Genomic DNA, 13,090 nt, shown 5'->3' on the forward strand with positions numbered 1-13,090 from the left:
CTGTAATACACTGCAGCAGCAGAAGCTAAACATTTGTTTCCATCAAATCTGCTGAGAGGAGGGAGAATGGAGACTGGGGGGAAGAGTCAGGAGTATGGACATAAAGTGAGGTGTTGGGGCCAAGAAGGAGGCTTTGGGAGACACCCCGGTCTCCTGGAACTCCGTGAGCCTCCCTTGTGCTATCTCTAAACTGAAGGAAGCCAGGCCTCATGCCTCTTACCATCTCAGAAATAATGGTGGGATAAAGCCAGCTAGAGTGGGTGGGTGTGGGGAACAGGGAAGGTGGTTTAGGACTACAATGTGATCACATAGTCTTAAAGGTGCTTTTAAGAAAGAGAAAGAGCCAGGCGCAGTGGTTCATGCCTGTGAGGCCAAGGTAGGGGGATCACTTGAGCTCAGGAGTTAAGACCAGCCTGGGCAACATAGCCAGACTTCGTCTCTACTAAATATATAAATATATATATATATATATATATATATATATATATATATATTTTTTTTTTTTTTTTTAATTAGCCAGGCATGGTAGCATTCACCTGTAGTGCCAGCTACTTGGGAGGCTGAGGTGGGAGGATCCCTTGAGCCTGGGAAGAGATCATGCCACTGCATTCCAGCCTGGGCAACAGAGCAAGACCCTGTCTCAAAAGAGAGAGAAAAAAAAAGAAAGATAAGAATCCTTAGTTGGGCTTCTCAGAACCTAAGACTGTATTCACAGAACACACGGGAATTTTCAGACTTAAAAAAGAGAGAAAGATGCTATAAGATGGCATAACATTAAGAACAAGAATTATTATATCATGTATGTGATTATATATCCATAAAGCTGTTTGAAAAAGAATTATTATGTCATAACTCCACTTGGATGGGGGAACAGAGATTCCAATGATCTCTGAAGCAGGACGCCCTGAGAGAGGGCGGAGAGATCAGGCCATCAAGTCTAACCCCAAAGCCAGTCTCTTGTAAGGCAAGAAGTGATTTGGGCCAAGACGAGACTCAAGTATCACACAGGCAGCTGTTGTTTAGAGCGGTGGATTGACTGCTCCTGAGAGGGCTGGCTGCCTCTTCTGCAGGCTCAGCCACCATGATGCCTAGCACAAAGCGCTCTCTAAGTGTTTGTTAAGTGGTCTGGGGCAGATATGACCCCAAGCCTTTCCATCTTCAGGAGTCCGCCAAGATGCCTGCCCCAGTCCCTCTGCTGTCTGCAGCCCAGCCTTCACCCTCTTGCATGGGGAAATGTATGCTGTGCACTGCTGTTGACTGAATCTGTTCTATCAATATTGAGTCCCGGCCCTATGCAAAGCCCTGTGGGAGGGGCTGCAGGAGAAATGTAGGAAAGCCAGACATTGCTCCAGCCCTCGAGAAACTCACAATTTAATATTATTTTTCTTTTTTCCCAAGACAGAGTCTCGCTCTGTTGCCCAAGCTGGAGTGCAGTGGCGCAACCTCGGCTCACTACAACCTCTGCCTGTTGGGCTCAAGCGATTCTCCTGCCTCAGCCTCCCAAGTAGCTGGGATTACAGGCACCCACCACCACGCCTGACTAATTTTTGTATTTTTAGTAGAGACGGGGTTTCACCATGTTGGTCAGGCTGGTCTCGAACACCTGACCTTGTGATCCCAAAGTGCCTCCCAAAGTGCTGGGATTACAGGTGTGAGCCACCATGCCTGGCCAATTTAATAATAATTTAGAAAACAATGTGGCAAGGCTCAAAAATGCCTCAGCTAAAGTACAAGCAAAGTGCTCCAGGGCTTCAGAGGCCTGAGAGAACACAACTGTAGAGTAGGGAAGAATCAGGGAAGGCATCACAGAAGAAGTGGAATTTTTATATTTTTTATTTTTAGAGGCAGGGTCTTGCTCTGTTGCCCAGGCTGGAGTGCAGTGGCACAATCATGGCTCACTGCAGCCTCAACCTCCCAGGCTCAAGTGGTCTTCTCACCTCAGCTTCCTGAGTAGCTGGGACTACAAGCACGTACCACCATGCCCAGCTAGTTATTTGTAGTTTTTTGTAGAGGCAGGGTCTTACTATGTTGCCCAGGCTGGTCTTGAACTCCTGAGCTGAAGCTATCCTCCTGCCTTGGCCTTCCAAAGTGCTGGGATAACAGGCAAGAGCCACTGTGCCTGGCTGAGGTGGGATTTCCCAGGGACCCTCCTCTCTTCTTTGCCAGCGTCTACAGACTTCTGCCCATGGCTGTATGTACGCACGGACAGAGCTAGCAATGACCCTGCTGGCAGGTATGATAGGAAGCCTCTTCTGTCACAGGTAAGCCTTATTGTTCCCAAATTCCTCTCCTCTCCAAAGTCTGACATCTGAAATTTCATGAGTGCTTCCTCTCTTTGACTTCAGGTTTTGATCTCTTGGGGTTTGTAATCCAGAAAGGAAGCAACCACTGGGCAGTTTTCAGGCACTTGTCCCACAGCATCAGTGATTACCTCAGATTCCCTCTTGGAGCAGGTTTTGTTAGGATGAGGGGAAAGAGCCTGGGAGCAGTGCACACTGGGCCAAGGAGGGAGAGGCCCCACCCGGTGGGAGACCGGGAGCACACAAAGGAGGAGTGGCTGGGGGCTCTCTGAACTTCCCTATCTCATTGCACTACCTGGCCAGGCCATGCATGTCTACACACACTTATGCTTGTCCACTCTTCAGCCCTCCTCCCTCCTTTTCCCTTCCTCTTCCTTTCTCAAACTCTTCTCCTGCTACCTTTTCCCTACCCTTCTTCCAAAGAGACAGTGAGAACCTCAAAGATATCACGTGGTTATCTGTCACACCCCACCACATTGTCTGGGGCCAGAAGATTGGGAAGGGACTGCAGGCTGGTAATCCTAAAGCTTCTGTGTTGGGCGGGTGCGGTGGCTTACACCTGTAATCCCAGCACTTTGGGAGGTCGAGGTGGGTGGACCATGAGGTCAGGAGATCAAGACCATCTTGACCAACATGGTGAAACCCCGTCTCTATTAAAAATACAAAAATTAGCTGGGTGTGGTGGCACGCACCTGTAGTCCCAGCTACTCTGGAGGCTGAGGCAGGAGAATCTCTTGAACCCGGGAGGCGGAGGTTGCAGTGAGCCAAGATCGCACCACTGCACTCCAGCCTGGCAACAGAGCAAGACTCAGTCTCAAAAAAAAGAAAGAAAAAAGCTTCTGTGTTGTTCTCCTGGCTTTGCCCCAGCTAAAATGTGTATTGGTGACCAGACAGACATGCGACTTTGTCTGGACCTCAGTTTCCCCTACTTATAAAGTGGGTGGAACTCTGCCTCCACCACCCTTCCACTCAATTGGCTATGGAGGGAAGAGCACAAGACTTGTTGTCTTTACTATCTGTGGCGGCCTAGAGAAGTCACTCAATCTCCCTAGACTTCTGTTTTTCATATGGAAAATGCAGATAATAATATCCACAAGTTTTTGCAGGGGTCAAGTCAGATAGCCTGTGCTCGAGTGCTTACCTAGCTCCCAGCCTGGCACAAAGCAGGTGTTCAATATGAGTTAACTGGAAGGTTCGTTGAAAAAATTAGGAATCGCAAGTGTGCATGTTGCACGTGTCACATGTTCCACTGCATCTAGCACGGTGTTGGGTACGAAGTAGACATTCAGTCAATATGCACAGGTCAAATTGAACTGAAAACAGGGTACGGAGAGGTCAGGAATGATTAGTTCACTTGTGTGTTGGCTAACGTCTCCTTTTTCAGGTAATAGACAAGAAATAGTGTGTAAATCTGCTTATCCCCAAAAGGCGTGTGACCTGTGCAGTGAAAGTGAGCTGGGGTCCTCCGCCCCACCCCCAAGCTCGCTGGGCGCTCTAGGACAAGTCTCTTCCTCCTGCTGCACTTTAGGGAGCATCCTGCAGACGGCGCTCTCCCATCATCTCAGCCTCAGCCGAATTGAGCTGGGGTAGGGAGCGAGGGGTGAGGGGAAGTGTGAAGGAAAAACAGCCCCACGCGTCACTCACATATTTACATCTGAACTGTCAAAATAGTTATTTTTAAGTCGAGTTCCGTCTGCTGCGGGTTTAAAACTGAGCGGCGCGGGGGCGGGGCGCCCCACTGCGGAGGGAGGGCGGCTGGAGCCGCGGCCTGAGTGCGCGTGCGCAGTGTGCCTCGCCGGCTGCTTGGGGGTCCCCCGGCTGAGTGGGAAGCTCCTGGGGCAGTGTGGGCGCGGAGGTGTGCGTGTGGAAGACCGGCTCTTCCTTTGGCCACTTTGCACCTAGCGGGGGAGCTGCGTAAACTGTTGGCGTCCGCGTGGTCTGCCATTCCTGGTTCTCCACGGTGATGGGCGGCTTTCTCCTGTCTCATGGGAACCACGCATCCCATTCCAGGAGGAAGATCTGTCTTGTTCTTACCTCCTCTGGATGACTTTGGTTGTCCACCCCTACCCTACTCTCCCACCCCGTCCCTGACAACGTCTGGAAATTCTCCATAGCCTCCCTCTATACTTCCTAGTTACAACTGGGATCCATGCCCATCTCTAAAACAAGACTTCATGGGCTCCATTCAGATCCAGGTCTGATTTGAGGATGCCCCTCCGCCCAGCCGTCTGCAACACAGCCCTTCCTAAGAGGGAAGGAGCTGGGGGCTTCTACGGGAACTGGTCAGCGCTTGGGCGGGCCTGAAGCCGAGGACCCTTGGGTGTGCAAGCAGCAGAGAGAATGACTTGGCCTTCTATGTGGCAAGAATTCATTTTTCTCTGCAAAGTGAGGAGCCTGCTGGTTTGACACTCAGGATGCTTCTTTCTCGCTCTCTCGATTGCTCTCTCAGGGGCAGTGGGATTTGAGACAGACGCTGGCTGGCCCTGCTGCCATTAATATGTGTCCCAGCCCTGTCCAATGTCTGCTCTGTAATGAGTAGTGTTTCGGAATGTCACCTCTGTTAATGGGGAAGCGACACCTGTGCACAGCCGGAACCACCTCTCTGTCTTCATTAGGCAGTCCGCGGCCTGGCTGCTGGCTGCCCTCGCTGGGTGACAGATGATGGGGATGAGGAGTGAGAGCAGCAGCCTCCTGCTGTCCAGGATTCATTCCCAGACAATGACCCCAAATGCCTGTCCCTGCTCCCCCCACCCCCCAACATCAAAATAGCCGAGAAAAATGCCCTTCTCGGGCAAGGTGCGGCAAGGACAGATAATAGCTAAAAAGCATGCTAAGGAGAGTAGAGGAGTCATTTCCAGAAACAGAGACCTGTGCTAGCCACTGTGATCTCCGGCTTAGATTGCATTTGGGGGTCTCTTCCTCCCCCAACCCCGGCTATCTCCACAGGCCATCTTTTATGCCTCTTCTAATAAATCTGTCCCCCATGCAAAAGTCACAGTGTGAGGGCATAATGGATGTTCTAATTCCAGATTTCTCTCTAGCCCAGACCTGCATATGGCCTCCCAGCAAAATCCTGATCCTTTCAAATCTCAGCCCTCATATCTGCCTGACACAATGCGACATTGAAATGAGCCAAGCCATAAAATGTCCTGAGACATTGACAGGGCTTCAGAGGACCCCTACCATCATGATAAGATCAGCCTTTGAAACACACCACCAGCGTGGATATCATATTCCTCTGGTTCAGTTCAACATACCCACCCTCCCCACAAGGCTGTGTTAAAATAGTTGCAGCATCTCCTTCATCTCCTCCACTGCCCAAGCAAATTAAACTGGACCAGAAGTGTCCTTCCATACTCTCTAGGTCATTGGAGATGGAGGTGGGTTGGGGCCACCTGTGGAGGGTAAGGGATGGTGGTGATGATCACTTGCAATTGCCTGAGGCAACTGTCTGATCCAGAAGCTGCATGGATAGCTGGTTACTTGACTGGGGCTGGCGGTGGAAGTGGCTTCCCATTGCCAAGCCCTCACTTTGAAAGGCTGTGAGGGAGCCATGTGGAGATCTGGACTTTTCCCATGACCTCTCTTCCCTGTCTCAGAGAAGGGCACCTCTGTTTACTGAGATATTCAAGCCAGAAATCTGACTCATTCCTGACTCTCTCCACTCTCCACCCCACCTTTGATAGGTCACCAAATTCTCAAATCCTATTGACTCTCCCTTCTAAATCTCCCTCAAATCTATTTCTTTTCATCCCCACCTAGTTACTTAGTCCAAGCCAGCATCTTTTCTCACTTTGCTCTCCAGTCTACCACCCTCTCTCTCTTGCGTCGCCAGCCTCCCTGACTTTTCTTGCCATTCCAGGAACACACACATGGTCCTCCCTGACTATCCAGTCTAAATCAGAGCACTTTCCTCCCAAGCCTTTCCCTGTCACATCAGTCTGTCTCATTATCACATTCTGAAAGGTTCTTGTTCACTCCACTTGCTTGTGTGTCTGCTTTTCCCTCCTAGGACAATACGCTTCAGGAGGGCAGGAATCTCGTTTGCTTTATTTAACCTTGTATTCATAGCATCAAAATTAGTGCAAAGCATGTGGTAGGGTTCAGGAAATATTTGTTGAATGAATGAAGGAATGGTTTGCTGCAACCTAACGATATCCCTGTACCCAGTCCTGCACCCTTCCTCTCATCCCCTCCGTAGCACCTCAACGGCTCTTTCTCAAAGATAACTGTCGTGGCATCACTCCCCTACTCCAAGCTTTTTGGTAACAGGATTGGCAAAATGTTGACAACTGTTGAAGCAGGGTGAGGGGTGTATGTGGGTTTCGTTATGCTTTGACTTTACTTGCTTGTAATTGACTTCTGTTTATTTTAAATGTTTTAAAATTATGGAAACAAAAAACCACCATAAAATCTTCAGTGGCTCCCACTGTCTTAGGATAAAGCCTAAGAGCTCCTTATCCTGCTTCCTAGGCCCTTGGCTGTCTGGCCCTCTGCCAGTCTTCCAGCCTCACCCATTGCCAGTCACCCAATTGCCTTCCACACTCGGGATCCTCAGGAAACACCCACACTTCTCCTTAGTACCAGGAACCGTTATAATGCTCTGGAACAGTTGTTTGTTTCCATTTCACGAGTATGGAATTGACTAGAGTTTTTCTGTATGGCTGCTAGAAGGCCAGGTCAATTTGGAGATCCTCCTGCACGTACAGACTGTGTATCAGCCATGAGAGTTTCCATCTCAGCCTCATTCCTTCTCCATTTCATGCTACTACTTTTTCTGTCTTCTTTTTCTTCCACTTTTATTATCTTTCTGTGACTGTCTTCAGATCCCTGCTGGTACAGAGTCTCCTTTAAGCCATGGGAATTCAACACTCCTGGATTCTAAGGACAGAAATGGATGTCCCACAATGTCCTCGCCATCTTGGTTTGTGTGGTCTCCTATTTCATGACATTGCTCCTTACCACGTGTACTGCGGTGAAAACCCATTCCCTTGAGTGTGCGCTCTTTCTGTCTCTCTCTCTCTGTCTCTCTCTCTCTCTCTCTCAAATGTTCTTTTGAGAAAAAGCAGATTCCAACTGGCCTTTATTATGAGAAGCTACTTTCAGTTTCCCTGAGTTTCCAGGTAAAGGGGTGAGCTATGATATCAAATGAGATGGGGAGATGCCCCAGTCATGAGTGATGTCCCCTCATCAGCAAGAATCCCAGTGCAGGACCCCAGAGCCATGTTGTCATACTGGAGCCTTACTCACAGTTCACACTTGTGAGCGCTTACTGTGAGCACTTAAAGAAAACAGTGTTTTTAGCTCCTGAGATGTGTTAACTCAGTCCTTAAAAATTCTGGAAGGAATGTACTGTTATGACTACATTTCCATTTCACAGATGTGAAAGCCAGGGCCCAGCTAGTAAGTGACACAAATGGAGGCAGTGATACAAAAATCCAGGATACAACCAGAGGCAGTATGACCCCGGAGCCTGTTCTCCTAACCACTCTGAAATTGCCTCTTAAGATTCCCTGGGGCTTCCTGAGCTCCTGGTTGGTGACTCTGGTAATCGAAAGCCTCCCGGCATCTCCTCCACTACTGTTCATTATCATTTCACAGAGTGACTGGGGTGAGGGACACACTTGGTCTCTCTCCCTGCCTTCTTTCTCCCATCCTGCCCTGCCTTGCTAGATTACTCTTCCTGACAGCCCTGAACACCCTTCTTCAGAGGCCTCCAGGGTGGCAACCCATCATCAGCTTCAGAGGGCCCCAGACCGGAAGGATCCTGGAACCTGAAGGGACCTGGGGGCCTAAACACCCTCAGGGAAATCCTGGAGCTCTCTGCAAGCTAGTTCAACCGTATCCATCCGCTTAGCTAAAGCACATCCTTTGCTGAAGCCAGCCTGGTCTCATCCCCACTTCTACCCCCAAGCCTTGTTCATGATATGCCTTTGCCTACAATGCCCATCCTTCTGCTTCCTGCCAATCCAGACCTTACCTGTTCTTCCCACTCTGAGTTCCACCTCCTCCAGGAAGCTTTCCCTGAACAACACCACCCCCGACCAGGGGAGATTTTTCTCTGTTTCTGACCTTCTTTGGCATTTATGGCTACCACTCTATTGGTATTTGATTATGAACTTTCACTTCTTACCTTTGCTCATGCGTGTTTCTGGTTGGTTTCTCCATTTAGAATGTAATCCGTTTGAAGAACTACATCTTACATGTTTATCTATCCCTGTGGGTTGGCCATAATTTCTTGCATGCGGTTTTTGTATCATAAAACTCTGTATGCAGGACTCATAGGATACCAGGAAAGGAGCCCCCAGCTCATGTTTACCAGCATCAAAGGTCAGATTTGCCTTCATGACAGGACGGGAGGTTAGGACCGTTTAGGTTTTAAGCAGCAGCTCAGAAAATAGGGTAGATGGATATCTTCCTAACTTTGTATAGCAAGGAAAGTGTTCCTTTAAGTGTACTCTTCATATGAGTCCAGTGTGTAAAGCAGGTGAGGGTGGAGTTGTTCTGGCTCCCCTGGAGTGGAGCTGCTCTGTGTCCCCCACCCCTCCATGGCAGCTCCAGGCACTGCAGAGGAAACCTTGGGACTGGAGTATCATAGTTTCAAAAATTGCTAGGAAAAATCACATCTTACTCCATATAAAAAGAATTTACTAATTTGGATTATTGAAAGGAGAAATTATATGCACTCATTTTATTAAAAGCATATTTGCTATTATGTTTTAGAATGGCAATTAGGCAGCATTTTCCCCTTTGTTATACACATTTGTTGTTTTTTTCCCTCTGTCAACCTTGTTCATGCCTCATGCTTTTGAAGGGAAGATGCTTCTGCCAGAACCTTCACTGTATTTGAGTAAAGGCTCTGTTTACTCTTCCATTTCCCCCACTACACCAGCTATTCCTTGAGAGTGGAGTCTACTGGGCTCACTCATTTCCTCATCTGCAGCCTTAGCAGGGTGCCTGGTACGTAGTAGGTGCTCAGTAACTGAACTCCCAAGGGGTTTGAGTCTTTAATTATACAGCCACCTCTCAACGAGCTAGACCTGGCTCACGAGCTCTGCGGATGATCCGTGGTGAATTTTAATGTGGTGTTGGCATCCTCCTGCTGCTCAGCTTAAGCCTGAGCTGCTTCCCTGTCCTCCCCCTCCCCACCTCCCCACTTCCCCTGCCCAGCTGGCATGGGCTCAGAGAATATTAGTTAATTTTAATATTAGCCTAGGAAAGATTAATTAGGAAAGCAAATTTGCTCTAAAAGGTGTAATTAATTCCGAAGCCAAATAGAAGAGGGTTATGGATTATCTGCATTGCTGCTGGCTTCAAGTAGTGTAGATAATCAAGGGTTGACTAGACAAGTGCAGAATAATTTTTAAAGTGTCAGTGCTGTGTAGACCAAACTCCATATGGTTCCTTATGTAAGCAGGCTCATGGCTGAGACAAAAGATTTGTACTGAGATGGTGCCTGTGCAAGTGAAGTGAGGAGGAAACACATAATCAGCCATCCTGTTGTGGCTATTCTGCCTTCTAAATCATTCATGAATCATGTATCTTCCTCTCTAGTCCTCCCCCAAATGGAATCATCTCTTTTCTAGAGTGTTGTAATAACCTCCAAGGAGTCCTGTAGCCTCCAGACTGTTCCTTACCAATTCATCCTCCACTCGATATCAAACTAGATGTAATTATACCATGAGCTATTTATAAACCTCTACGTGTGCCCAGAGGTGAAGGCAGAGCCCTTAGTGTGACACACCAGATCCTTCACAAATTGGAGGGATCCACCTATTCATCCTGACTTATTTCTCATCTTGCTCACCACACCCTAGAATGTCTGTCCCCAGCCCCTTGTTTATAGGGCAAACTATTGCTCATCCTCGAAGTCTCAGCTTCAATGTACCTTTGGATGCTTACGGTTCAGATTCTGGGCTCCTGCAGCATTCTTTTAACTCTTTATCTTATTTTTTGTAGCTATTTGTTTCCTTTTCTCTTTAAGGAGACAGCTCCTTGAAAGAGGGGCTATAGCTTTTGCATCTTTGTAGTCTCCTCTACCTCTCCTTGATTTAGGCCAAGCATAACCCCTATCCCACAGGAGATGATCACTAAATAATTTTTGAAAGAAATTGATCAGCTAATGATTTCAACAATGATGCCAACCAGATCAGCTCACTGAAACCCAAACTTCTCCCTTTTCCCTCCGGTCAGTAGTAAATTCGGCCTGAAATATCTGGGGAAATGCCTCCGCTTTCCACTTCCTTTTGCCTGCATAGTGGAGACTCAGAGGCAGGTGGCTTCAGAAGTTATCTGAGAATGATGAGTGATGCGGGCTTTAGACTGACAACTGCTGATCTTTGCTTTAGTTGATTTCTCCTTTTGCAAATGGTTATTGGCAATTGAAACTGCAAATCTACTATCTTCTCCCCTATGTAAATTGCATTTACATTTAAATTGTGCATTCTTCCAAAGAATGGGGTTAGTAAATAACTCGAAGATTAAATTTGAGGAGAGGAAATTGTGCCCCACGTCAAACCTGAGACTGAAGTGACATCTGGCTTTTACTATTTCCGTTATTTCAGTTTAATAACAGCATGTGGCATTAAGGGAAGAGAAATTGGATCTACATTTTAATGAAAGGAGGAAGCTCTCAGGGTTTAGATACCTTATCATGTTGAATACCTACTCAATTGGCAATTAAAACTCGCTTCCCTCAAGAAATGGAATAAAATATCTTTGCAGCCATGGGGAGAATGAAAAATAAAAAACAAGCTAATGCTCAGGACTGCACAGATAAAACTGAGGGAGATGGTGTGCTGCAAACAATGAAACCAAATATTTCAGGATAGCACAGAGTACAGGAATTCATAAATGGAATAATGCTGACAATAGAATCAGAACTATGCTGGTGGATTTTCAAGAGAATAATTTCAAGCAGAATAGTTTGCACATAATATAGGGCACAACCCATAGATGTTGATTGAAATCATCTGATTTAATCCTTCTCTACCTAGCTTGTTTCAAACCCCAGAGATTTAACCAAGAAAATATTTTAGAAATGTCTGTTTCATCCCAATAGTCTAACTGTTTAAATGGAAGCAGTTCCACCTGCTGGCTGCTTTTTTGTTGAAAGCAATTCTGGGAAATGTAAACAAAATGCTTGTGCCTCCTAATAACCCAAGCCTATCATTTATTTGCTTTGATGGAAACAAATGTGTCAATTTTCAAAGTCTTTGTTTGGTGAATGCAATGTTTGGATGTTGGTAAATGTTTGCATTACATGTTTGTTTGAAAACTGATGCTCTATTCAGAAACTGTGGAGCCATAGCCCTTGGAGCCACAGCCTGGGAGACTCAATGAGCCTTCATAACCACCCACCCAAAGACGTTCAGCTCTTTCCCAGAATCTGGAAAGGACTGAAACTATAGACTCCCACGGGCAAGTGTAAATGAGATGAAGCCTCCTGAGGAAGGTACTGGATGTGGAAACTCTCTGGGGCTAGGGCTCATGAGTAGAATAATGGAAAACATTTATATAATGCTTTCTATGTGCCAAGCACTTTATGTGTATTGTAACTCATTGAATAACATAGCCCTTTGATACAGGTACCATTTTTATTATCCCCCATTATGGACAAAGAAGAGGAGACACAGTGAAGTTAGTAACTTACCTGATGTGATGTCACCCAGCTGGTAAATGACAGAACTGGGATTTGACTCTAAGCAGGCTGTCTCCACTGTCCTCTTCACCCCTTTCAGATCATTCCCTCTATCCTGCAATTTAATGAAGGCATTGCGTTTTCTCACAGTTACATTTTGTCTTGCACACGTCTTTAAAATCTAAGCAGTCTTTCTTGAAAGATGCAGGCTAATAGTCTCACCGATCTTTCCTTAAACAAAATAAGACAACAACAAGAAGTAGGCTTTTGCGATGTAGATGATAATATCTGTTTCAGCTGGCTTATAAGAGTATCCAGAGGATGAAGTGAGACGATACGAACATGCTTTGAAAAGGCCAAATCCATCAAACTTCTGCAATGTATTATTATTTATCTGCCCTCCATCCTGATTTCTTATTTTCTTAATTGAATAATCCTTAACAAATTAATATAGGTTTCTTCCGCTTTCCTATTTTCCCTGGAGTAGATGGTCAAATTGCCCAACTACTAGTATGGGCCTTTTGATGGGTGGTCTAGACAGTTGGGTTTGTTTGATTTCTCCTTTCTCTTCCTCGTTTCTTGACACCATTTGGTTTGGTAGCAGCTCCTTACTTGCTGTGCATAATGATAACTTCTCTGCATCTCTTGACGTTGTATCATGGCAGTGTGCCTATGAAGTCAACCAGTACCTCCTTTTGTTTGAACTTTGGTTAAATTAATCATCTGATTTGCACATCAATCTGTTGCTATGGGGGTTACTGATGTCACACTGTCAGTATTATGATTACCATAATATCTAACAGGCAGAAAGGGACTGGTTGCTAGTGGAAACCTCAGGGTGAAACTCACCCAGCTTTAGTAACCAACTCGATTGCATAGACTTTAGATAACCATGTGAAGGGGTAAGTGAATTAATCATCCAGTTGGATTCCATTTGAATATTTTTCTTCCATATGTGTGTTCCCTCTAGGCAATTGTCTAGTGTCACTTGAAATTGATGAGGGCTCTATTGGAGGTTATTTTTGGGAAGCTGGTGAAACAACAGACAGCTGTTCTCAGGAACGAATGTCATAGGATCTGCCGAAGCAAGCTTCCAGTAAAAAAGAAAGAAAAAAAATCTGAGGTGCTGAGATGCATTGTCCTTTTTCTT

At 46.5% G+C, this 13,090-nt stretch overlaps 1 protein-coding gene across 10 annotated transcripts in view; it reads left to right on the forward strand.

The window, feature by feature from the left end:
- The first annotated feature begins 12,772 nt into the window (after nt 1–12,772).
- LEMD1 (LEM domain containing 1) overlaps nt 12,773–13,090 on the forward strand; it is a 40,692-nt gene continuing 40,374 nt past the window's right edge. For 5 of the 10 annotated variants that reach the window (XM_055369510.2, XM_019029557.4, XM_063709132.1 and 2 more), the window contains exon 1: nt 12,773–12,842. The gene's annotated coding sequence lies outside the window, so the exon portion shown is untranslated. Of the gene's footprint in view, nt 12,843–12,926; nt 13,064–13,090 lie in introns of those variants that run through there. The other 5 variants (XM_004028246.5, XM_004028248.5, XM_004028247.5 and 2 more) reach the window with 2 other exon arrangements.

This window comes from Gorilla gorilla, chromosome 1 (genome assembly GCF_029281585.2).
Source record: "Gorilla gorilla gorilla isolate KB3781 chromosome 1, NHGRI_mGorGor1-v2.1_pri, whole genome shotgun sequence".
In the NCBI taxonomy this organism is placed as follows: domain Eukaryota; kingdom Metazoa; phylum Chordata; class Mammalia; order Primates; family Hominidae; genus Gorilla; species Gorilla gorilla.